Source organism: Mercenaria mercenaria, chromosome 8 (genome assembly GCF_021730395.1).
Source record: "Mercenaria mercenaria strain notata chromosome 8, MADL_Memer_1, whole genome shotgun sequence".
Classification (NCBI taxonomy): Eukaryota; Metazoa; Mollusca; class Bivalvia; order Venerida; family Veneridae; genus Mercenaria; species Mercenaria mercenaria.
The window spans coordinates 60,303,032-60,328,765 of NC_069368.1; the positions used below are offsets into that span (position 1 = coordinate 60,303,032).

The 25,734-nt window shown below is 37.4% G+C and overlaps 1 long non-coding RNA gene across 1 annotated transcript; it reads left to right on the plus strand.

The window, feature by feature from the left end:
• Positions 1-719: 719 nt before the first annotated feature.
• Positions 720-25,734, plus strand: LOC123565709 (uncharacterized). Its single transcript, XR_008372083.1, has 6 exons — positions 720-830; positions 14,510-14,771; positions 15,497-15,627; positions 16,524-16,620; positions 18,029-18,194; positions 20,935-25,734. It is a non-coding gene; the product is annotated as an uncharacterized LOC123565709 (long non-coding RNA).

Sequence of the window (25,734 nt, forward strand, 5' to 3'; positions counted from 1 at the left end):
TAAATGTTATTTACTTAAAATACCAATATTTATCTGATTTTTCAGTCAATTAAACGCAAGAGATCGTGTTTGTTTACAAAGCCGTTGATATTCTATTTTTAGAAATGATTAAACATTGATCGCCGAACGTCCATATGCTATTTTTGTAAAAAGTGATGTTTTTCTAACGGCCTAAACTTTAATTATTAAAACACAAATCTCTATATATATTTTAACTACTGTTTTTCTTAAAGTTTTGAACATTTCAGTGCCGCTTTTGAAATTAGATGTCATTTAAAACAGTTGTTCATTAAAAAATATTTGAATACTAAAATATGAAATTGAAATTTCAAAACTGTTTTATTTTTGAAAATCCAGTGAAAAAGTTGTTAAAATTTAAAAATTCCGATCCCATAAAAGCCTCCAGATGAACAGACTTTGATAAGTGACGTCATGTCGATCTCACCATCATTGAGTTCGGCAAACTTCCATTTTATCGGCTGAATAATGCAGTGATTTATTGTAAATCTGTATAATATGTATTCACACAACATTTTGTTTGCAGATAAGTATCAATATCTTAAGTAAATAACATTAAAACTATATAAAATCATGTCTTATTCATTTGGAAATCAATTACCGGACGACTAGAAAATCCCCTGAGGATTTGCTAGCCGTCCGGTAACCGGACGACTAGAACGCAGGCTAGGCGTCCGGTTACCGGACGGCTAGACACTTCCTTTCTTCAAATGTTTACCAAATTACATGCTACAAAAATGATTTATTTCATTGAAAAGTGGATGAAGAAAAGCATACTAATTTATTTGATAACATCAATCTACATTATTTTGGTAAGGGTAAATACTTATTGATGCATGTCACTTATCTTTTTTCGTTTTTTTTCTGTCCAAATGATCAGCATTTGCATACGAAAGTTGGTGGGGTAAGGAATTTACATCATCACAGCAGTTTCGCCACAAGAGTACACAGCATGTATGCAGCAGGAGTACACAGCATGTACGCCGCAGGAGTACACAGAATGTACGCCGCAGGGGTAGTACACCGCAGGCTCATTTGCATGTGAAAAGTGTATGTGCCGCGTACATGCTGCGTACTATTTCCCCGCATACTAAATTCCTCCAGCGTACATCCTGTGTACTATGTAGTCCACAGCATGTACGCAGCAAGTAGTACGCGGCAGAGCTCATTTGCATGTCAAAAGTGTACTACAAACGTACTATCGGTGTATGTGCGGTGTAAATCCTGCGTACTATTTAAAGCCCTTGATTTCAGTACACATCATGTACGCATCATATACGCTGTATGTACACAGCAAGAATACGCAGCAGGCCTTTTTCTTCTGTAAGGGAAATGGGGAGAACAACATGTCGAACACCGGGGTGGTTGATATACTATTTATTAATTGATCGACCGGTTTCGGTCTACTATAGACCATCAGGATGAAAATATTTTAATATTGTCAAAAATTCCACAATCTCCATGTTTCTGAATTAAATAAAATTAACATAAATTTCTGTATATTCTTTTTATTGTTTGGAATATTATCACGCCAACACAAATACAGTCGAAATTCGGTATCTCGAATTTCAAGGGACTGTGCTTTTTATTTCGAGATAACCGAAATTCGAGTTATGAAGTGGGACTTATATGGATAGAAATGAGTACACATTACGAAAAGATTTGATAAAAAATAGAAACTGTTTCCTTGATACCATCTATACGCTGTCAGCACTTTACGCGTACACGATTCCGTACAGTTTGTGTTTATCAAAGTTTTTTTCAGTTTTTCGTAGAATAAAAATGATACTAACCTCAAATGTTTTTGAGTCAAGTTTCCTTTTCGTACCATGTTTCTCTGCTGGAGGATTGACAGCATTTCATTTTGACATTTTGAACGAATGGTGTTTTCCCTCAAGAAGTTAATGTTTATTGTCAGTCACATCGCGATTACCTCTGATTAATTTTTATTAAAGATCCCAACAGTTCAAACTAATAAATTCATAAGTTTAAATTAAAAGCAATTTTCATAACGTCTCAAACACAAATGACTGCTAATTAAAGAAGTCTAATGTTTACATCAAACAATTTTCATTATGGCACGTGCGAACAAGTATGACATCATCTCACTTTGATAATCTTTCTGGATAGGCAAGAAACATTGACATGTGTTAAATACCAGCCACATTCACAATGACATGTGTGAAATTTTATCGCATATTTTTCTCACTTCGACTTACCGAGTTTAAAATGCACTTGAATTTTATTGACGGGACTGAAAATCCCTTTCGACACATCCGGAGTTTCGGTAACTCGAAGTTGAATTACATATATAAAGAGGGAAATTTAACGGGACTTGAAAATTTCTTTGACTTAAGCGGAATTTCGAGGTAAGCGAGTTTGAGATACCGAGTTTCGACTGAATAGGCCACATGGCGACTTTCCAGTTTGATAGGAGATGAAGACTCTAGGTAGCCCTGCAAGCGTTATTTTATCATTGGTGGGTACCCGGGTAGAACCATCCACCTTCCGTAAGCCAAGTGGATAGCTTCCTCACATGGAAAATTCTACATCCCTAGTGAAGTTTCAAACCCGCAGTGGTAAGGGGCAAGTGATTCAAAGTTGGCAACCTTAACCACACAACCACAAAGGCTCCTTAGGATTTTGTACATTTTAAATATATTTGTAAGGTATGGAATAAAATTGCTTGTTTAATATAATTTAATGTTAGAATAAACAGTTATCAAAATCTGATACTAGATCTATTCATCATCAGCTTGTGTTTCTCTAAAATGGGTCATTTGAAAAACTCCCACTTCCTATAATTACAAAAATAAACTTTATCAGAGTTGTTCACATTCCTCAGAGAAATTGCATGAAACTTTTTTACACTGTTGCCCTGTTTATGGAGCCATTCAGTTTGTTACATGGTTAAGCAGTTGGAATAAAAACAGTATTTTTGTACTTGAGAGTTGGATTTAACAGTTTTTTTTTCAACTGTATTTCCATTATTTAAAGGTGGCCACTTAAGCCCCCAATCCCTCCATTCTGTTCTGCAAGTTACTTTTTTTACGACACTGTTTTCAGACAAAAGTCTGTCTAAATGCACCTATGGACAATTGTCTATTCACAGTCCTGTGCTCTACCTAGTGAGCTTACTGGATAATAAAAATACAAGATAAAAAAAAAAAACAAGCTAGTAGATCCAAACTGACAATCGGCAATTTTCGTGCGATCAGGTATTCTCGTAAATTATTTTGTCATTGTGTTCATAAAGGCAAATTGCATTTTCATAAGTCTCATATACAGAGAATACATAGTTGAATGGGAATGCTAATTGTCACTAACAGCCCATACCTTAATGTCACAGTACATCTCTGCCTAAATACAGCACTATAATGAAAAAATGCAAAAAACGACATATAACGCTGTATATGTGATATATTACTCAACTGTGCCTCTATCGGTTAAAATGAAATACATGTAAGCATGAATGCATTTTGCGGCAAGAAGCATTAAGTCGCACAAAACGAAATCTGATCTGAGAGAAACATTAAAGAATGTAAGAATCTTTCCCTGATTGAAGGTAACAGTAACAGTTTAGATGGTAATGAGGCTCTGCTGTGTTACCGCAAAACAGGGACCCAAGAGCAGCATCTGCACCTTCAACTAGTGATATACTCCTTTCCTTGCATAGTATTCTTGATGTTTTTCTTTAAATGGCTATTTTATTATATAGAAGTATATGAATTTACTCGTTCATTCATAAAGGTATCTTACACCCAAGGTGTAAGACATGTTTTTCTAGCACTGGCAAAAACACAGGAAAATCATGTCTGGTATGCATGAAAAGTCCTCCTGTATATAGATCTATAGCTTTTTTTCATCATATGTCTTTTGTTACTACATGTATATGGACTTTTAACATTGAAACTTTAAAAAAAAGTTTGTTTCACATCAACACCCACATCATACGGACACAGTCCACTCTAAATAAAAAGTTCAATAAAATTCGTTTTGTATTGCATATATTACAATACAGTTTAGTTTAAAATTTTAGTTTATTGACTCAGAGTGGTGTGGACACATACTGATTTAGTATTGTTTATCCTTGATCCAGTTCTACTGTGGAAATGGTAATTTTGGATATTTACAGGCAAAATCCCGGCAGCTGGTTTCCAGGACCGGACCATATATTTACGGGCTGACTGTAACTGTGCTCTAATTATTGCAGTCTTGCCCGTAACTTTAAAGCCCCAATCTCACTGCTGTCACGGTTTGGTCTCCTGGTTTATCCCTGTTCAGTGGTCCGGGATAAACCTTGTTCAACCTTGTTGAACCAGCGTACAACCTTGACGATTCCGTGGACATCCAGGAAGATCCTTGATAAACCTTGTCGACCCGGCAAACGGCCCCGGTTGTTTTAAAACAGCATGCCTCCAGATTTGGCTAAAAAGTAATCTTTTTTTCAAATTGAAGTTTGGTCATATTATGAACTGTTACATTAGAATATGAATTTTTGTTTCAAAAATATTTTAAAAGTTCCAAATCAAGAAAAAAAAGATGACCGCGTCGGGAATCGAACCCCGGACAGCCGCGGCAATAAAGACATTTTCCAGTTGTCGTAACCAATAGCGTTATAACTGAAGCAGTGAGTAATGACTTCAAAATATAGATATCTGTAATCGAGACAGTTTACCTGGTGTAAAAGCGTGACAAACGCTTTTCGATTTTCATCATAAAAAGCAGTAAAAACAGTAAATTCTAATGTGTGTCAGTAACATAATGTTTGTTAGTAATTAAGTTTTAAAGCCTTCTTAAGAAATATAGCATTTATTTCAAGATACAGTCAAACCTGTCTATAAAGACCACGCTTGGGAGAGCCAAAATGTGGTCTTTATTTGGAGACGGTCTTTATTTACAGGTTAAAATACACTGTAAATGTAAAAATGGGCAACAAAACATGTAGTCTTTAAATCCAGGTGGTCTTTAACACAGGTTTGATTGTATCTAAAAAAAAAATATTTTTTTGTGCCCCCGAAGGGAGGCATATAGTTTTTGAACCGTCTGTCGGTCTGTCAGTCTGTCCGCAATTTTCGTGTCCGGTCCATATCTTTGTCATGGATGGATGGATTTTCAAATAACTTGGCATGAATGTGTACCACAGTAAGACGACGTGTTGCGCGCAAGACCCAGGTCCGTAGCTCAGAGGTCAAGGTCACACTTAGACATTAAAGGATAGTGCATTGATGGGCGTGTCCGGTCCATATCTTTGTCATGGATGGATGGATTTTCAAATAACTTGGCATGAATGTGTACCACAGTAAGACAACGTGTCTCGTGCAAGACCCAGGTCCGTAGCTCAAAGGTCAAGGTCACACTTAGACATTAAAGGATAGTGCATTGATGGGCGTGTCCGGTCCATATCTTTGTCATCGATGGATAGATTTTCAAATAACTTGGCATAAATGTGTACCACAGTAAGACGACGTGTCATGCGCAAGACCCAGGTCCGTAGCTCAAAGGTCAAGGTCACACTTAGACTTTAAAGGATAGTGCATTGAGGGGCGTGTCCGCTCCATATCTTTGTCATCCATGGATGGATTTTCAAATAACTTGGCATGAATGTGTACCACAGTAAGACGACGTGTCGCGCGCAAGACCCAGGTCCGTAGCTCAAATGTCAAGGTCACACTTAGACGTTAAAGGATAGTGCATTGATGGGCGTGTCCGGTCCATATCTTTGTCATCCATGGATGGATTTTCAAATAACTTGGCATGAATGTATACCACAGTAAGACGACATGTCTTGTGCAAGACCCAGGTCCGTAGCTCAAAGGTCAAGGTCACACTTAGACGTTAAAGGTCATTTTTCGTGATAGTGCATTGATGAGCGTGTCCGGTCCATATCTTTGTCATTCATGCATGGATTTTAAAATAACTACGCATGAATGTGTGACACAGTAAGACGACGTGTGGCGCAAGACCCAGCTTCGTAGGTCAAAGGGTCTAAACTCTAACATCGGCCATAACTATTCATTCAAAGTGCTCTTGTTTTGTTATTGAACTATAATCTGGGTGCATGCCGCTTTAAAATGTTTAATACAACCGGAATCACAGGGAATAATGGCCAAAACTGGCATATTACGTGCAACATCGGCGCAATGCCGGCAGTTTCCGGGGGTAACACCGGATATCCACCGTGTGTCTACCATGATATTCCATAGTAATCTGGGGTCACTGGCAATCACTTTATACACGGTAGAGCAGCGGCGGACTCCGGTCCCAGGACGTCATGGCACAGGCAAAGCACGGTATGGCTCCGTCTTGTACCAGTTGGGTTAGGGTAAGCCTAGGTTTATTCACCGATTAACTCCAGGTTATAGCTGGAAAATGCTGACAAACCACCAGCTGAGTCCGATAGAACCCTGTTTGACAACGGAATGTCCGGGTTTAACCAGGACCGTAACAGAAGGTGAAGTCACGGATCTACGACAGTAACAGATGGTTAAGTTGCGGTGACATAAGATAATATGATGATATAGTATATAAAAACACTGTGAAAATCGTATTCTAACATGGCTAGATTTGATTTCCAGCTAAACAAAGAAGAAAATCAAGCTCTGTTTATCCTGTGATAAAAACGGCTGATGCACGGACCGGTAAGAGAGCATTATAATGTCAGTTATGATGTCAAATTGCCGCATGACGTCCGATACATTACTCCTCGCGTAAATGAAGTCCAGTATAATATTTTTCAAAATATATCAATGAGCATGTCGGAATGAAGACAATCAAGACCTTCTTGTGATTTATCGTCTAATTTACCATGGTTCATCTTTCAGATGCTTCAGTATTTAACCACTCAGGCTAAAACCCTCGTGGTTCAATTCCTACGCATCTGAACTCTAAACCGTGGTAAATCAGACGATAAACCACTCGAAGGCCTTGATTATTTGTTAATTTGAAGAGGGAGTTTTTTTGCATTCCAGCAGAGTTTTCGTCCATTGGGCTCTGGGTTTGCTTTTCAGTAGAGTCGTCTTCAACTAAGTTTCCCACTGGTGGCAATTCTCTGGCTTATTACTTGGTCTTCGGTATGATGTTTGGCTTCAAGTGACTACAAGATAACTGCTGGGGATCGACATGCGTCATATTTTATATGCTACCGAGTAAGCAGAGGTAGGCGCTGGTGTGTCACCGGATCACAGCCGGGCTATGTCGGAATGTTACCTTAGTTCATCGGGACACTACTGGCTACGACCCCGGTCACTCGGGATTACACCGGGATCATTCGGATTTATGCCAGACAATCACCATGGGTATCCGGTGTCAGACCGGGAATAAACCGGGGTCAGTGTGAAGATTTTGCTTTATTATCAGGGATTTACCGAGTCGGGAATATGAAATCCAACTTACTTTTTTGCAAAAAAAAAATGTCATGGTTCGTCCAGGTATACCGGCTAATGTTTACCAGGAGGAACCGGGGCCGTCACCAGGAATGTGAGATCGGGGCTTAAGGTAAAGACTGTTATTGTCAGTCAGTAAATTTAAGGGACTGTCCTTGAAACCTGAGCTGCCAGGATTTTTCCTTTAATATTTTACTGTATTTTTTTACAATGTACAGTTGAATATCGTTACCTCGATATCGGTTAGCTCGATACTCCTGTTAGCACGATGTGTTTGTGTCGGTCCCGATTTTTCCCTATTAATCTTAATGTAATTATTTATCATTACCTCGATATGATTAGCTCGATATTTTGTTTAGCTCGATAAGATTTTTCAGTCCCGTCAACTTACCTGTACTGTTTTTACACCTGGTTTCGTCGATATCACAGCTTGTCAAAAAATATCCATGTTAGTTGTAAGGTGTGAAAATCAACCTATTGTTGTCCGGCGATGTATTAATCATATTGAAGTTAGTTTGTGTGTTTGTTTTGTTTGTTATTTAATCTTTAATCCAATTTAAATGTCAGGAAGTTTGCATTTAATTCCCAATAGTTAGTATCATAAAACACCGTGCATGTTTGTTTTTTGTTTTTTTTTGGGGGGTTTAACGCCGTTTTTCAACAGTATTTCAGTCATGTAACGGCGGGCAGTTAACCTAACCAGTGTTCCTGGATTCTGTACCAGTACAAACCTGTTCTCCGCAAGTAACTGCCAACTTCCCCACATGAATCAGAGGTGGAGGACTAATGATTTCAGACACAATGTCGTTTATCAAATAGTCACGGAGAACATACGCCCCGCCCGAGGATCGAACTCACGACCCCGCGATCCGTAGACCAACGCTCTTACCTACTGAGCTAAGCGGGCGGGGAAAACACCGTGCAAGCAGGGAAGCTGTTTCAAATATAACAACTAATTTAGATGAAATATTTTCTGTTTGACGGTGTAAAAATCTTCCATTTAGGATTGAGTAACAATATGCGTATTTAACTGGCATTTTTGTTTTTGTTATTGAAGCACAATCAAAATGACTACTCAACTAGGAACGTTACCGCTGCATTCAGACTTGTTTAGGGAAGGAATAAAAATGCTACTGTTTAAATGTATATTTTGAAAAATTAAATAAAATTAAAATCGTATGAACGTTTTATATATTTTCTTCCCCCTTTCGAACCCTCTGAAAAAAGCATTGAATATAATGACAATATAGTCGTCCAACACAAGTACAAAGAAGTTCCAGATAATCGATATCGTTACGTCGAACTTTGGATACGTCGATGCAATTTTTACAGTCCCTTGAATATCGAGGTAACGGTATTCGACTGTATATCTATAAGAGGGTCAGCAGATGGAATATAAGTTCTCATTATCATAAAGTTGAACTCAGTAAAACAGAATTGCTTAATATAAAATATATGTAAAAATTGAATGGAGAATGACCAGTATATACAAAAAATTACAAATGCTTTGACAAACCAACCATATTTAACCATTGATGTAGGAGTTGCTACCAGTGAAATGGCAAATTTTTTGATGGCATTTAACTTGTTAACATCTTAAAACCTAGACTGGCATCAGTCATTAGAGTCATTAAATGTAAAGCATCAATCCTCTTTGATAGCACTTTCTGAAAAAAAATTACAATATCTCTTTCCTCTGACTCTAGAGGAAAAGAGGATTTTTTAATGGGCCTGTTGACATATTTTTGTTTTTTAATAGAATAGGAAATGTTTAATTTCTACAGACTGTGTAAGTCTACCTAAAACCTACGGGGTGAACAAAAATTAGGTATCTCTTCCTGTGCATAAAGAAATAGACTGTGAGATGCTATACCTTCAAAACAATAATTGTAGATATTCTTAAAGACAATATCAGTGCAAAAAGTAATGGTACTGATGTTCCAGGTGGATAGTCAACTAGTATACAGTTACTGATGTGCTGTACTGATGTTCCAGGTGGATAGTCAACTAGTATACTGTTACTGGTGCACTGTACTGATGTTCCAGGTGGATAGTCAACTAGTATACAGTTACTGGTGTACTGTACTGATGTGCTAGGTGGATAGTCAACTAGTATACTGTTACTGGTGTGCCATACTGTTAATTGCTAGGTGGTATTCAACTGATGTACTGTTACTCAGTATGCTGTACTGATGTGCTGGGTGGATAGTCAACTAGTATACTGTTACTGATAAGCTGTACTGATGTGCTTTGTGGAAAAGTCAACTAGTGTACTGTTACTGGTGTGCAATACTAATAATTGCTAGATGGATAGTCAACAAGTGTACTGTTACTGTTGTTCTGCACTGATGTGCTAGGTGGATAATCAACTAGTGTACTGTTACTGTTGTGCCGTACTGATGTGCTAGGTTGATAGTCAACTAGTGTACTGTTACTGTTGTGTCGTACTGATATGCTTTGTGGAAAGTCAACTAAGGTGCTGTTACTGTTGTGCTGTATTGATGCTCCAGGTGGATAATCAACTAGTGGTGTGCCATACTGATGTGCTAGGTGGATAGTCAACTAGTGTACTGATACAGGTGTGCCGTACTGATGTGCTAGGTGGATAGTCAACTAGTGTACCATTATTTTTGTGCCATACTAATTTGCTAGGTGGATAGTCAACTAATGCACTGTTACAGGTGTGCTGTACTGATGTGGTAGGTGGATAGTCAACTAGTGCACTGTTACAGGTGTGCCGTACTAATGTGCTGGGTTGATAGTCAACTAGTGTAGTGTTACTGGTGTGCTGTACTGATGTGCTAGGTGGATAGTCAAATAGTGTTCTGTTACTTGTGTGCCATACTGATGTGCTAGGTGGATATTCAACTAGTGTACTGTTACTTGGGTGCTGTACTGATGTGCCAGGTGGACAGGCAATAAGTGTACTGTTACTGGTGTGCTGTACTGATGTGCTAGGTGGATAGTCAACTTGTGCACTGTTACAGGTGTGCCATACTGATGTGCTAGGTGGATATTCAAATAGTGTACTGTTACTTGTGTGCTGTACTGATGTGTTAGGTGGATTGTCAACTGGTGTACTGTTACCTGTGTGCTGTACTGATGTGCTAGGTGAATAGTCAACTAGTGTTCTGTTACTTGTGTGCCATACTGATGTGCTAAGTGGATAGTCAACTAGTGCACTGTTACAGGTGTGCCGTACTAATGTGCTAGGTGGATAGTCAACCAGTGCACAGTTACAGATGTGCGGTACTGATGTGCTAGGTGGATAGTAAACTAGTGTACTGTTACTGGTGTGTTGTACTGATGTTCCAAGTGGATAGTCAACTAGTGCATCCCCGCAGTCTGGTCAGGATCCATGCTGTTCGCTAACATTTTCTTTTATTGTAATAGACTTTGAAGGCGAACAGCATGGATCCTGACCTGACTGTGTGGATGCGCAGGCTGGTCTGGATCTATGCTGTTCGCAAACCCACTATGTTAGTTTTCTCATGACACGGCTCAGATATATTCAAAATTTTGAATGTAGCCAGTCAATAATCCTATAATCATATGTCCAGTTACCTTAATATTACGATCAGTTCTTCGAACAAAATATCAAAAATAGACTTGCATTTCTCACTATCAGAGAAAAAAATAAAAGAAATATTACAAAAGTTGAAATTTTTTGACAAAGTCCGTATTATAAGTCTAGTGGCTATTCCAGCAAATCAGTACAGAATCAGACTTTAATCAGTTGTTCTAAAAGTCACCTGGTGCAATGTGTCAATTTTCCGAATTAACCCCCTCCCCGCCTCTCCCACTTTTTTGATAATTTTAATAATGGGTTACTGATGCAAAGCATGTATAATATTATAGAAAGGTCTGCCCCAGTTCCATCATGTGGCTTATACAATCAGTTCTCCCTGTAAACATGTATAATATTACATCATTTACTTTACTCTTACTGTAGGAATGAACCCTTTGTATTATGTTTGGTCACAAGTCCGCACTAGCACGTACATTATTACAGGGTCGTTATTCCAAGATACATAAAGCGTCTGTTCTGCCAGTAATTTCTCAATGATAGAAATTTGACAATTTTTTGACATTGTAATGAGTACTCCTACATTATTACAACAATACAGGTTTAATACTGATCAGTGTTTTGAAAAAAAGGATCGTATCAAGAAATTTACAAAAGTATAAAACACCATCCTTCACGTTTCCCTTGACGTTCTTCATAAATTGTTGAGCGCACTACTGCCGTAACTCCTTCTTTATTTAACAGGAGTTGCGAAAGTGTTGTGCTCAACCCTCGAAATGCTTTCAAATATTAATATTTTGTAAACATGTTTCGCAAATTTTAAGGAAGAATTATTCCGTATGGTTTTACCAGACTGGAGACGTTAAAATATGCATGTGTTGTTTGTTAGACATTCATATTACTAAGCTTTGAAATATAACATGACAAACGCGTAACAAAGCACAAAATTTGAATAGGCCTGATTTATAGACAACGACGACATTAAAGTGGTCTTAAGTGTTTGTCTGGAGACTTTAAACAACCACATTTTCGAAGCCAGTGTAATGAAGTATTTCGACCCCCATAGAATAACGACCCCCCGGTCATTATTCTATAGAAATGTGACTCCTTTCCTGTAAAATATTGACTCCCCTTATAAAAAACTGACTCCCTTTGAAAACTCTATAGAATAACGACCCCACGGTCATTATTCTATAGAAAAACTGACCCCTCCAAGTAAAATACTGACTCCCTAAAGATGACTCCCTTTGAATCTCATAGAATAACGACCCTGGTTATTATTCTATAGAAAAAGTGACTCCTTCCATGTAAAATACTCACCTCCGAAATTACTACATTCGAACTCTCATACAATATCGATTCCCGGACATTATTCTATTTAAAAAAAGTTACTCTTTCCGTGTAAAACACCGGCTCCTAAAAAGACTTTCGACGATAATATCTATTAAAAAGTGATCCCCACCAAACCTAACGGACAATTTTACTAGATCCTCAACTCTTATACCCTCCATTGCCAATAGTTAACATTTTGATTGTACTACTACTACTGGTGCCGCTACTTCTATTGCTATTACTACATGTACTTCTTCTTCTTCTTCTACTACTACTACTACTACTTCTACTACTACTACTACAACTGCTCCTACTGATACTACTATACCTGCTTCCACTAATACGACTTGTACATCTACCTCTTCTTCTCCTGCTGTTGTTGTTGCTGTCACTTATTCCTCTGCTGCTGCTGCTGCTGCTGCAACTGCCACTACCACTACCACTGCCACTACTACTACTACTACTACTACTTTCTATTGTTGCCGCTACCGTACTTTACTGCCACTGCTAAGTATTGCAACTTCTATTAATACTAAGTTCTATGCTAGCAGTTTCTTGTGCATTTTTCTTCTGAAGAATTACTTCATACCGAAGTTTGCAGGGATTATTGACACTGGTGTGTTTAGTGAACGTATTGTGAATTGTTATTTGCCTGAAAAAAATGTATACACCAAGATACAGCGTCTAGAAATAGAATCCCTTTTCCCGTTGCGGAATGCTCTGATTTCTGTGTCAAGTGATGGTATCTGGGGCTAATAGTCAAATGGAAGGACGGACGGACAAGGGCAAATCTATATGCCCCCTCCCCCGAGTGGTGGGGTCATAAGATGCAGCAATTAGGCCTTAGATACATGAGTTATCACTAAATTTGACCAAATGACCGGGGGTCGTTTTTTTATGGGAGTGAATATTCTTCGTGAGGTTCAGTTTACTTCACGTGGGGGAGTCATAGTACTATGATCTGGAGGTCATAATACTATGACCGGGGGTCACTTTTTCTATAGAATAATGACCGGGGGTCATTATTCTATGGGGGTCGAAATACTTCATTACACCGGCGACTGTCTTGCAGTCTACCATAAGAGCTGGAGTTGCGCCAATTGACCTATAGATAATTGTGTCAGCGTGACGTTAAACCAAACAAAACAAAACATTTACCCAAGGTGAATTTAAACTTATAAGTGTAGAGAAAAATAACAGTCACGATTTGGCTGAGTCTGCTATGTAAGTGATTATTGAATGAGCAACACCACTAACTTGCTCCCTTTTTACCGGCTACTTTACAAATCTTGAATGTACTCCATGAACCCAAAGGATCAGAAAAAAAAAAACAACACTTAGTCAAAGTACGGTAAGACTGTTCTACCGCTTCACAGCGCTGATATACTGCTGTTGTGAAAATTAATAAACTCTTAAAGAAGATCCCAAGAAAGCATAGAAAGCAGCCAGGCTTACTCCTTAATTATGTATGTACAAATATTTGGATATTGAATATGAATCGGCTCGAAAGACTAGGACAACTTTAAAGAACGCCTTCATTATACTGGTGTCATTTTTCTATTTCCCCCAAAACAGTTAGATAAAACTGTAGCTGCATTTAAAACTCAATGATTCATGAAATTTTATGTATACATATATATGTACATGCCTGTGCGATTTCTTTCTCCTTTCGAGTGCGGGAGTTCGATCCCTGGCCACGTCATACCTAGGACATAAAAAAGTGGTACTAGTAGCTTCCTCACTTGGTGCTCAACATTAAGGGGATAGTGCTGGGACTGGTCAGCCCGGTGTCAGTATAATGTGACTGGGTGGGGTATCATGTCACATGTCTACGGCATGATATTCTACTCAATCTACTGAGGCAGCACTATAAAGTTGGGCATTGTGCTCACTGCTACAATTATACACCGTCGTTTATATGAATGAAAAATCGCAGAAAAAGACGTTAAATCCAAACACTCATTCTTTCTCCTTTACAATTTCAACTATCCAATCGTTTTCTTTGATGTCGAATTGCACGTATAATTTATTCAGTAGCTTATATGTCACGTGACAAAATTTACTGTTCGATTTCAGTTTTGTTTGACCGTAAAGAGACAAAGCGAAATGCTGATCATCTGTGACATGGATGCTTCTGTCTCTTTATAAGTTGATGTTTTAAAAAGGAGAATGATGGAGAACTTAAAATTCCGTGCGTTGTCAACGTGTATCTTGTCTTTCGTAGTTGTTTGCAACTTTTTATTTTCAGATGGTATCAGCTGGACGAAGTACAGCTTTGAACCAGATTTTACCGGCTATAGATGCTTGCCAACTTTGACGGTCTTTGAAACAAGCGGCGTCGACAACTCCATGGCACGCGGTAAACTGTGTCACAATCACGAAAAATGCCTAAGCTTCGTCTACGAACAAGACGACCACAAATGTATTGGATGCATGGTAGATCTTTTTGGTCAACTGTCGATTAACCCTGTCGATGAACTAGTGAGGGTCATCTTACTACAGAATTTTTGGTAAGTAGATTTTAATTTTGATATTTCATTTACAATTTTGAACTTAAATTGCTCAGCTGTGATTGTCATGCAGCTGTGCGTATTAGAGATTTTAAGTTTGCAAAAATCGGGATCGATCCCTGTACAGTAATAACATGCGATCATATATACGGAATGAGATATACTATCGAATTAAAAAATATGCACGTATGGTCTTCCGGCACGTGCACAGAGCGTCTGACTTCGGATATTTTGGAAGAACCCTACGCCTTTACGCGGCCACCTAACTTGTCCGAACCGGAACGTCTTGCACATCAGTACAAATATGGAAAGTATCGTTTTTTATTCCAAAGCCTACCTTTAAATTGATAGAAACGCATATTAGGCAGGCTGATGGACTGTAACGAATCCCGATTGAGGCATTGCATTATTTCATATTATCTAAGATACGTGCTCCGGTCAAGGCATGTGTTGATTAATAATTCTATATCACGAGAATTGTCGCATGGTTTCAGTTATAACATTTCTTTGAATAACGAAGTACAAGGCAGCGAGCAAGATAAAATAGTTGCATGTTTTGCTGGTAACTGGATACAGAACATACAGTCGTCTTGAAATTCCAGAGTCGAGTACCTCTGTTTCACCGCAAGAAATGCAGTATACATGCGTTTAAAGTCCAGGCTAATGCTTTCACTTTTATTTACTTTTCTTTTAGCAGTAGAAGTATCAATTTTGTATTGTTTTAGGTGCCGATTGCACAGACATACTGGAGAAGAATCGCAGTGCAACAAGTTGTGTATATGAAGTAAAACCGTGGAAAAGCAAATCGAAATTCAAAGTCCTGTGTGATATGGAAACAAAAGGTGGTGGATGGACGGTTAGTTAGTTTTATGTCACTTTCTTAAACTTGTGTTTATACGACAGTGAACAGTTTACCGAGTCCCATTCAAGTCTGATGCGATATACGTAGATAAATGATAAGGGCTCAATAATTAGGTTACTGAATTAGCAAATAGTTTACTTATGATACAAAAAGATAAACTTAGGGCTCAGATGTCGGTTTAAAAAGTCACTTGACAATCTACTACGATATGTAGACAACGCTTAGGGCTCAGTGGTAAATTTACAGAGTCACTTGAGTACAATTTATGTATATTATGATCTACATGTATACTATAATATTAGGTAAGGGCTCAACTGGAAGCTTACTGCGTTGCTCGTGATACATTATTCAGGGGCTCGATGGTAAATTATTGGGACACTCGGTTCAGTAACAGTTTACTATGATAGAGAAAATAAAAAAAAATAGAAGACATGGGAAAGCAAACTGGAGATCTCCAGTTAAGGTGAACTTGATATATTCTCAACGATGAAAGTGTGTACTACAGGTCGTTGTTTCCAAAGGATAGATTTTAGATCTTGGTAACTTTACCGACTTTAGCATTTATTTTGTTGTGTGGCTATCGTACAGCTTTCGATTGCTCGAAGGAGCATGTGTGGTCTTCCTCCGCAAAATTGTGTTGGAAGTTCCCAATATGAAAATTTGTTGTTTTTTTTTGTGTGTGACACTAAATCCGATAAAATGAAGAAAAAAACTTACTTCAAAGTTTGATAATATTCAGTAGCTCAACAACTTATCATGTGCCTCAAGTTGTTTTTTTTTCTAAAATACTAGAAAGCAAGCCTGCATTGGAACGGACACTAATACTAAACAGTGAATTATTAATGGAAAAGTGTCTGACTTGATATTATCTCTATATTCTTACCTTGCAGGTGTTTCATAACCGATTTGATGGTTCAGTTGACTTCAGTCGAAAGCTGAAGGACTATGAAAATGGTTTTGGTGACATAAATGGGGAATTTTGGCTCGGTAGGTATATTTAAGTGAATAGCAAGACATCTGTAGACATGATCAACAATTATGTCAAATTTTCTGTCTTATCGGTAAAATTATTCCCCTTGAAAAAACCTGGCTGAGCGATATCGATTTTTTATCTGGTTGATACTTTTATATAGAAACAAAGATGGAAATATTTTTTGAACAAGTATGTTTTCCTTAGAATGAACGCACAATATTTATTATCCTATCGAAGTGTTTGTCATTCTATCTCTTTACAAAGATGTGAAAATTATTTATCTGAAATGAAGAATTAATGCTTCCCTTGGTGATTAAAAACCCCACTATCAGTCTCAGTTTACGGCATTTAGTAAACTGAATAAAATAAGCAAAAACCTGTGATACATATCTTATTATCATGATTATTTCCTCTGTAGTCACTTTATTCATCTTCTGAGAGTATTTATTATTCTATTGAAGTATTTTACAGACGATGAATTTTTTATATATTATGTTTTAATTTTGAAACTATTTTAATGTCTTCTTGCTTCCCTAGACGTTTAAAAGTTGATGATTTTTGTAAAAATTCTTCACTCGTTCGTGTTCGTGGTATTTCCTAACGCGCGCGGAAACTTACGAATTTTCGGAAGTTAAGCTGCCGGAAGAGTTGTATTAATATGTAGTTTTTCCCGCTACATAAAAGGAAAAACTTATTGAGCTGTTAAAGAGTAACATGAAACAGAGCAAGTATTAAAGAATCAATCATGTAACATTAGCATTTCCTGTGTTCCGAAATTGTCGGTGCGACAGCTTCATTTCCCTTAAAATAAATCAATTTTTTGTTGATTCTATTTTCTGATTATGATGCAATGATAGGTAACTGCATAAAGTTTTTCATTTGATTAGGCTGCATACCATTTAGACTTTGTAAAAATATGAATACTGTATATTTAAATGTTTTTTCTTGAGCTTGAAAAAACAACAATGTACTAAATCGACCACCAATAAGGCAATGTATGCAAGTTCTGAAACTCATTTTTGGTGTTTTCAGTTTATTGATTAGACAGGAAGTGTAGCAAACATCTGAAATATAAAAAAAAACGTTTAATATATTGCTCATGAAAAAACTAGATGAGCCTTGCCATGGGAAAACCAACATAGTGGGTGTGCGACCAGCATGGATCCAGACCAGCCTGCGCATCCGCACAGTCTGGTCAGGCTCCATGCTGTTCGCTTTTAAAGCCTATTGGAATTGGAGAAACTGTTAGCGAACAGCATGGATCCTGACCAGACTGCGCGGATGCGCAGGCTGGTCTGGATCCATGCTGGTCGCACACCCACTATGTTGGTTTTGCCATGGCATGGCTCAGATATATTACAATAAATACGCGTGAACTATGCAGGTTGTTACATTTGATTTTAACTTAAAACATCTTTTCAGGATTTAAATACATTAAAGAGATGGTCAAGAAAGGTACTCCCGAGCTAATGATACAGGTGACGGCACAAAATGGGGATACAGGACAGGAGTCAGCTCCAGACTTCAAGTTTCACGATGATGGAGATTATTCATTTTCTGCCGATATTGAAAAAAAATGAGCAACAAGGTAAAGTCACACAAAATAACAGATTCTTAGAGAAGCACATACTTGTTATTACATTTGAATTATTCTGTGCAATCTCTATACTGCAACCTTAATTGGGAATGTTGTTAAGAGATGGAATTCTATTTACCAAGAAAATAAGATATTTTTTGTGGCAAAATATAAAAGGGTTATTATAACATTATAACAGTAACTTAATCTGGGATGTTGTATTCTCCGGGATGTTGTATTTGGCTCGAGTGAATTTGCCCTGAACGATCAGCTTCTTTTCAATGCAATGAATACACATAACCAGACATTTTAATTCAATTACATCTATTATCTGTTTTTAGCTCACCTGACCACGAAGTGCCCAAGGGTGAGCTTTTGTGGTCAGTTATTGTCCAGCGTCCGTCAACACCTCCCAGCCTAAACCACCAGTCCAATTTTGATGAAACTTCACAGGAATGTTTCTTCCATGATCCTTATTGAAAATTAGTCAAAAAATGAATTCCATACAAAACTCTGGTTGCCATGGCAACCGAAAAAAACAACTTTAAAATCTTCTTGTCCAAAACCACACTAGCAAGGGCTTTGATATTTGGTATGTGGAATCATCTAGTGGTCATCTACCAAGGTTTTGGTCAAATATGGCCCCACCCCAGGGGTCACATGGTTAATATTGACATAAATAGGAAAACAATCTTTGAAAATCTTCTTGTCAAAAACCACAGGGCATAGGGCGTTGATATTAGGTATGTGATATCATCTAGTGGTCCTCTACCAAGGTTTTTTCTCAAATTACGACTTGGTGAAAAAAGGCCCCGCTTCGGTGGTCTCAAGTTTTTTAAATAGACATGTATAAGATTTTTTTAATCTCCTTGTCTTAAACCACAAGACATAGGCCTTTGATATTTGGTATGCAGTATTGTCTGGTGGTTCTGTACCAAGATTGTTCAAATTATTATCCAGGGGTGAAAAGAGGCCCCACCCCGGGAGTCCCAGTTTAATATAGACTTACATAGAAAAAAAACTTGAACTTTTAAAAATCTTTTTGTCTGAAACCACAAGACCTAAGCTTTTGATATTTGGTATGTAACATTTACTTATGGTACTCTACCAAAATGGTTCAAATAAAAACCCTGGGGTGAAAAGGTGTAAAGAGGCCCCACCCCGGGATGGGGGGTGGGGTGAGAGGGGGGTGGCAAGTTTGCAAAGACATATATTGGAAAAATTAAAAATCTTCTTGTATGAAAACTCAAGACCTAGGCCTTTGATATTTGGTATGTAGTATTGCCTTCTGGTCCTCTACTAAATTTGTTCAAACTATGTCCCTGGGGTGAAAAAAGGCCTCGCCTGGGGGGTACCAAGTTTAACATACTATATAAGACATATATAGAAATAATCTTTAAAAAAATCTTTTGTTCTGAAACTCTATGACATAGGCTTTCGATATTTGGTATGTTGATTTGCCAAGTGGTCTTTACCAAGATTATTCAGATTATGCTCCTGACGTGAAAAGAGGCCCCATCCAGGAGGTCCCAAGTTTTACATAGACTAATGTAGGAATTTTTTTTAAAAATCTTCTTGCCTGAAACTGCAAGGCCTAGGCTTTTGATATTTGGTATGTTGCATTGCCTAATGGTCTTCTACCATAATTGTTCAAATTATGCCCCTAGGGTGAAAAAGGGGCCCTGCTCACAAGTTTTACATAGATTTAAATAGGAACAAAAATCAAAATGCCTCTTGTCTGAAAGTTCAAGGCTTAAGCCTTTGATAATTGGAATGTAGCATTGCCTAGTGGGTCTCCAACAAATTGTTCAACTTATGCCCCTGTGGTGAAAAGAGGCCCCGCCACGGGGGTCAGTTGTATATGAGTTATATAGGAAAAATACTTAAAGAATTATCTGATTATATTTCCTAGGTTGTTTAATTATAATTACCTGATGACCCCAAGTAATTATGGGTCACTTGACTGTGACATTGACCTACTGACCTACTTTCTAGTTTTTAAGATACAGCCTTTAAATTTGGATGACATGTACAATTTTGCACACCGATATTAAAACCAACTTTCTGTGACCTTGAATGTGACCCACTGACCTACTTTCTTGTTGTTTTTTAATACAGCCTTGAAATTTGGATGACATGTACAGTTTAGCACACCAATCTTAACACTGACTTTCAGTGCCCACGAATTTGATCTACTGACCTACTTTTTTGTTATTCAAAATACAGCCTTGAAATTTGAATGACGTGTACAGTTTCGCAGACTGATATCAAAACATAACTTCAGTGACCATAACTATGACCTACTTTCTTGTTTTTGTCAAGATACAGCCTTGAAATTTGGATGATATGTAAAGTTTTGCAGACTGATCTTAAAACTGATTTTCAGTGACAATGACTATGACGTACTGACCTACTTTCTTGTTCTTTAAGATACAGGCTCGAAATTTAGATGACATGTACAGTTATGCATACCGATCTTAAAACTGACTTTCAGTAACCATAAGTGTGACCTACTGAGCTACTTTCATAATATTTTAGCATTAGTTTGACCTTTTATTTTGTTTGTATGTATCATATCATGGTTGTTACACATGTCACTATAATAAATAAATTTCTTATCTTATCTTGTCTTATAGCTCATATTACTCAAGTGAGCAATCCAAGGTCATCATGACCCTCTTGTTTGCATCTTAGTTTTGTAATAGTAACTCGTACTAGTCTAGATTTACATATTTCTTAATTCTGTTTCAAGGACTGTCAAACGCAGATTTCAGATGCATAAATCAGTTGGAAGGTACCCCGTTTATTACCACGGACGTAAAATTTGATGGTGATTACGCTGAATGTGCTACAGAGATGGATAGTGCATGGTGGTTCCTGAACTGTGGGTCAGACTTCTGCAATCTCAATGGTAGATACGGCGAAAACGGACCAACTGGACACTATCACCAGGGAATGGCAGGATATGAAGCACTGAAGGCATCAAGGATGATGTTTAGACGAACTGAATACAATCAGTAAAAACGATGATCGAGCTGAAACAAAGTTTTAGCAAGAAACTTTATATTTTTAGCTTATTTATTTCATTTTTAGCTCGACTATTCGAAGAATAGTCTAGCTATTCTACTCACCCTGGCGTCGGCGTCGGCGTCGGCGTCACACCTTGGTTAAGTTTTTGCATGCAAGTACATACAGCTATCATTTAAAGGCATATAGCTTTGAAACTTATTTATTCTTTTTCTAGGTCAATTACCAACCTCTCTGGGTCAAGTCCCATAACTCTGACATGTATTTTGAGCAAATTATGCCCCCTTTTGGACTTAGAAAATTTTGGTTAAAGTTTTACATGCAAGTTACTATCTCCAAAACTAATGCAGATATTGAATTGAAACTTCACATGTGTCTTCGGGGTTATAAAACTAGTTGATAGCACCAAGTCCATAACTCTGACCTTCATTTTGGCCAAATTATGCCCCCTTTTGGACTTAGAAAATTCTGGTTAAAGTTTTGCGTGCAAGTACATACAGCTATTACTAAAAGGCATATAGATTTGAAACTTATTTTTTCTTTTTCTAGATCAATTACCTACCTCACTGGGTCAAGCCCCATAACTCTGACATGTATTTTGGCCAAATTATGCCCCTTTTGGACTTAGAAAATTCTGGTTAAAGTTTTGCGTGCAAGTACATACAGCTATTACTAAAAGGCATATAGATTTGAAACTTATTTTTTCTTTTTCTAGATCAATTACCTACCTCACTGGGTCAAGTCCCTTAACTCTGACATGTATTTTGAGCAAATTATGCCCCCTTTTGGACTTAGAAAATTCTGGTTAAAGTTTTACATGCAAGTTACTATCTCCAAAACTAATGCAGATATTGAATTGAAACTTCACATGTGTCTTCGGGGTTATAAAACTAGTTGATAGCACCAAGTCCCATAACTCTGACCTTCATTTTGGCCAAATTATGCCCCTTTTGGACTTAGAAAATTCTGGTTAAAGTTTTGCGTGCAAGTACATACAGCTATTACTAAAAGGCATATAGATTTGAAACTTATTTTTTCTTTTTCTAGATCAATTACCTACCTCACTGGGTCAAGCCCCATAACTCTGACATGTATTTTGGCCAAATTATGCCCCCTTTTGGACTTAGAAAATTCTGGTTAAAGTTTTGCGTGCAAGTACATACAGCTATTACTAAAAGGCATATAGATTTGAAACTTATTTTTTCCTTTTCTAGGTCAATTACCTACCTCACTGGGTCAAGTTCCATAACTCTGACACGTATTTTGGGCAAATTATACCCCCTTTTGGACTTAGAAAATTCTGGTTAAAGTTTTACATGCAAGTAACTATCTCCAAAACTACTACAGATATTAAATTGAAACTTCACATGTGTCTTCGGGGTTATAAAACTAGTTGATAGCACCAAGTCCCATAACTCTGACATGTATTTTGGGCAAATTATGCCCCCTTTTGGACTTAGAAAATCCTGGTTAAAGTTTTGCGTGCAAGTACATACGGCTATTACCAAAAGGCATATAGCTTTGAAACTTATTTATTCTTTTTCAAGGTCAATTACCAACCTCACTGGGTCAAGTTCCATAACTCTTAACATGTATTTTGAGCAAATTATGCCCCCTTTTGGACTTAGAAAATTCTGGTTAAAGTTTAACATGCAAGTTACTATCCCCAAAACTAATGCAGATATTGAATTGAAACTTAACATGTTTCTTCGGGGTTATAAAACTAGTTGATAACATCAAGTCCCATAACTCTGATATGTATTTTGGTCAAATTATGTCCCCTTTCGAACTTAAAACTCTTGATATTTAACATTTTGGGTAATAATTTCCTGCTTCTGTGACAATATTTCGAATAGTCGAGCTTGGCTGTCTTACGGACAGCTCTTGTTATTTGATTACACTACGCTTTGTAGCAATATTTGTTGATCCAGTCGCATTGCCAGGTATAGTAGTCGCAACTTGACCGCGATGGTTGACCTTAGGCTGATTATTCATATCGTTATTTCATTATAGAAATCAAGGGTGCTAAGGGTAGCCGTGTATATTCATATGGAATGAGTTTGTAAACAGTGCAGTATCAAAGTATATATACTTACATTTGATCAGTGAAAACCTTCCAATACAACAATTTATATTTACTCAAATTCATATTTCCTTTTTCTCGTGCAGCTCGTGTTTTACCTACACTCCTTTTCAATAATAGGTTGTGCCTTATTATGTTTTAAAATGCAAAGGTCAACCATCGGGGTCAAGTTGCGTCCACTATATAATAAAGCCCTGCTCCGCAGCTATTCAAATTCTATTGTGTGTATGCAACCCATGATTACAATAACAGTTAACGGCCACGCGCAACACTTTATCACGCAAAACCACAGGTATTTTATATAGAATTTTATATAACATTGACTCTGTTTTGACAGGCGTCACTGTTCATAGTCAGGATTTTTATGCTTTTTCAGTGACAATTTAAAACCTTAAAAGGTAGGACTGGAGCAGATCTTTAAGGTTAGAAATACTACGAGTTTCAATATTACCATAACTTAGACGTTGACAGAACGTACAGGAACGTACAAAGCATCTACTTACTCCTGTTTATCGTCTAAGATTTAAAAGCGCCTTATGTCTAATTCCATGTTTTCTTACCTGTTTTAGTACTTTGTTTTGTAGCATTAACATTACATATATAAAGCTCCGCAATCACTTCCAAACGACAAGCCATTTTCAACTGAATTTAGACCAGGAGAAAATATGGCACGGTGTGAGTAGAAAATGGTACGAAATAGTTTTCGTTATAGGTCCATGTTACCCTTGTATGGGAGGTAACTTACCGTATTGTATGGGAGGTAACATGCTGTATTGTATGGGAGGTAACTTGCCGTATTGTATGGGAGGTAACTTGCCGTATTGTATGGGAGGTAACTTACTGTTATGGGAGGTAACTTACTGTAACATTAATTTACAGATTGCAGACTAACGAAGAAAATGGTATGATCTGTGTGATCACATTGCAATGAGACATTTTACAAACACAGTAATTAGTAATTTGTGATGACACACTATTTCGGTAGGGACTTCTGAATTCAAAATAGTCCGGTCGTGGAAGTTTTAAAGAATGGAAATACTGCGGCTCCTTGTTGGTCATCCTGCTTTTAACATTTTCTTTATTTTGTTTTGTATGTCACATGTCCCTATGGAGGGTATGAATGTAGCATTCATTTTACATATTGTTTTTTTTTTCAAACTTTTCTAAAATATTCTGATGTTTTCGAATTGTTAATTTAGAAATATATGTGCAATAAATGTCACGACCTCGCCGGAAAAAAAACAACATCTTGCAATAGTGGATTGTTGGGGTCATTTACTTCCTTAAAACACCCTTAACTGATATATAGGTCTGTTATTGATTAATTCATATCCTTCAGTATAATTGTACTTTTATGTTTGTCTGAATGCATGCTTTAATGGATGTAGCTGCAGCGAAAGTCACAATAGACTGATGAACCTAGGTATCCTTTTAAATAACCAATTATTTGAATTAATGTAGAAAATCATTTTTAGCTCGACTATTCATAGAATAGTAGAGCTATTGGACTCGCCCATGCGTCGGCGTCCGCGTCGGCGTCCGCGTCTGCGTCCGCGTCCCGATTTGGTTAAATTTTTGTATGTAAGCTGGTATCTCAGCAACCACTTGTGGGAATGGATTGAAACTTCACACACTTATTCACTGTGATAAACTGACTTACATTGCACAGGTTCCATAACTCTATTTTGCTTTTTTACAAAATTATGCCCCTTTTTTTACTTAGAAATTTTTGGTTAAGGTTTTGTATGTAAGCTGGTATCTCAGCAACCACTTGTGGGAATGGATTAAAACTTCACACACTTATTCACTGTGATAAACTGACTAACATTGCACAGGTTTCATAACTCTATTTTGCTTTTTTTTACAAAATTATGCCCCTTTTTCGACTTAGAATTTTTTGGTTAAGGTTTTGTATGTAAGCTGGTATCTCAGTACTCACTAATTGGAATGGATTGAAACTTCACACACTTGTTCACTGTCATGATATGACATGCAGTGCAAAGGGTCAATAACTCAACTTTGCATTTTACAAAATTATGCCCCTTTTTAAACTTAGGAGTTTTAGGTTAAATTCTTATATGTAAGCTGGTATCTCAGTACCCACTAATGGGAATGGATTGAAACTTCACACACTTGTCAACTGTCATGAGCTGATAAGCACTATGCAGGTTCCATAACCCTATTTTGCTTTTTTTAAATATTGCCCCTTTTTAGACTTTCGTATTCATTCAGTCGACAAGGCTGTTGAATAGTCGAGCGTTGCTGTCCTCCGACAGCTCTTGTTAAAAATTACCAATATCCAACACTTATATTCACTACCTTTATCACCAAACTTGATGGATTGAACATTTTGAAAAATGTCACCCAACTGTCGGCGAGAAGCTTAAAAAATAAATGAGCCGTGCCATGGGAAAACCAACATAGTGAGTATGCGACCAGCAT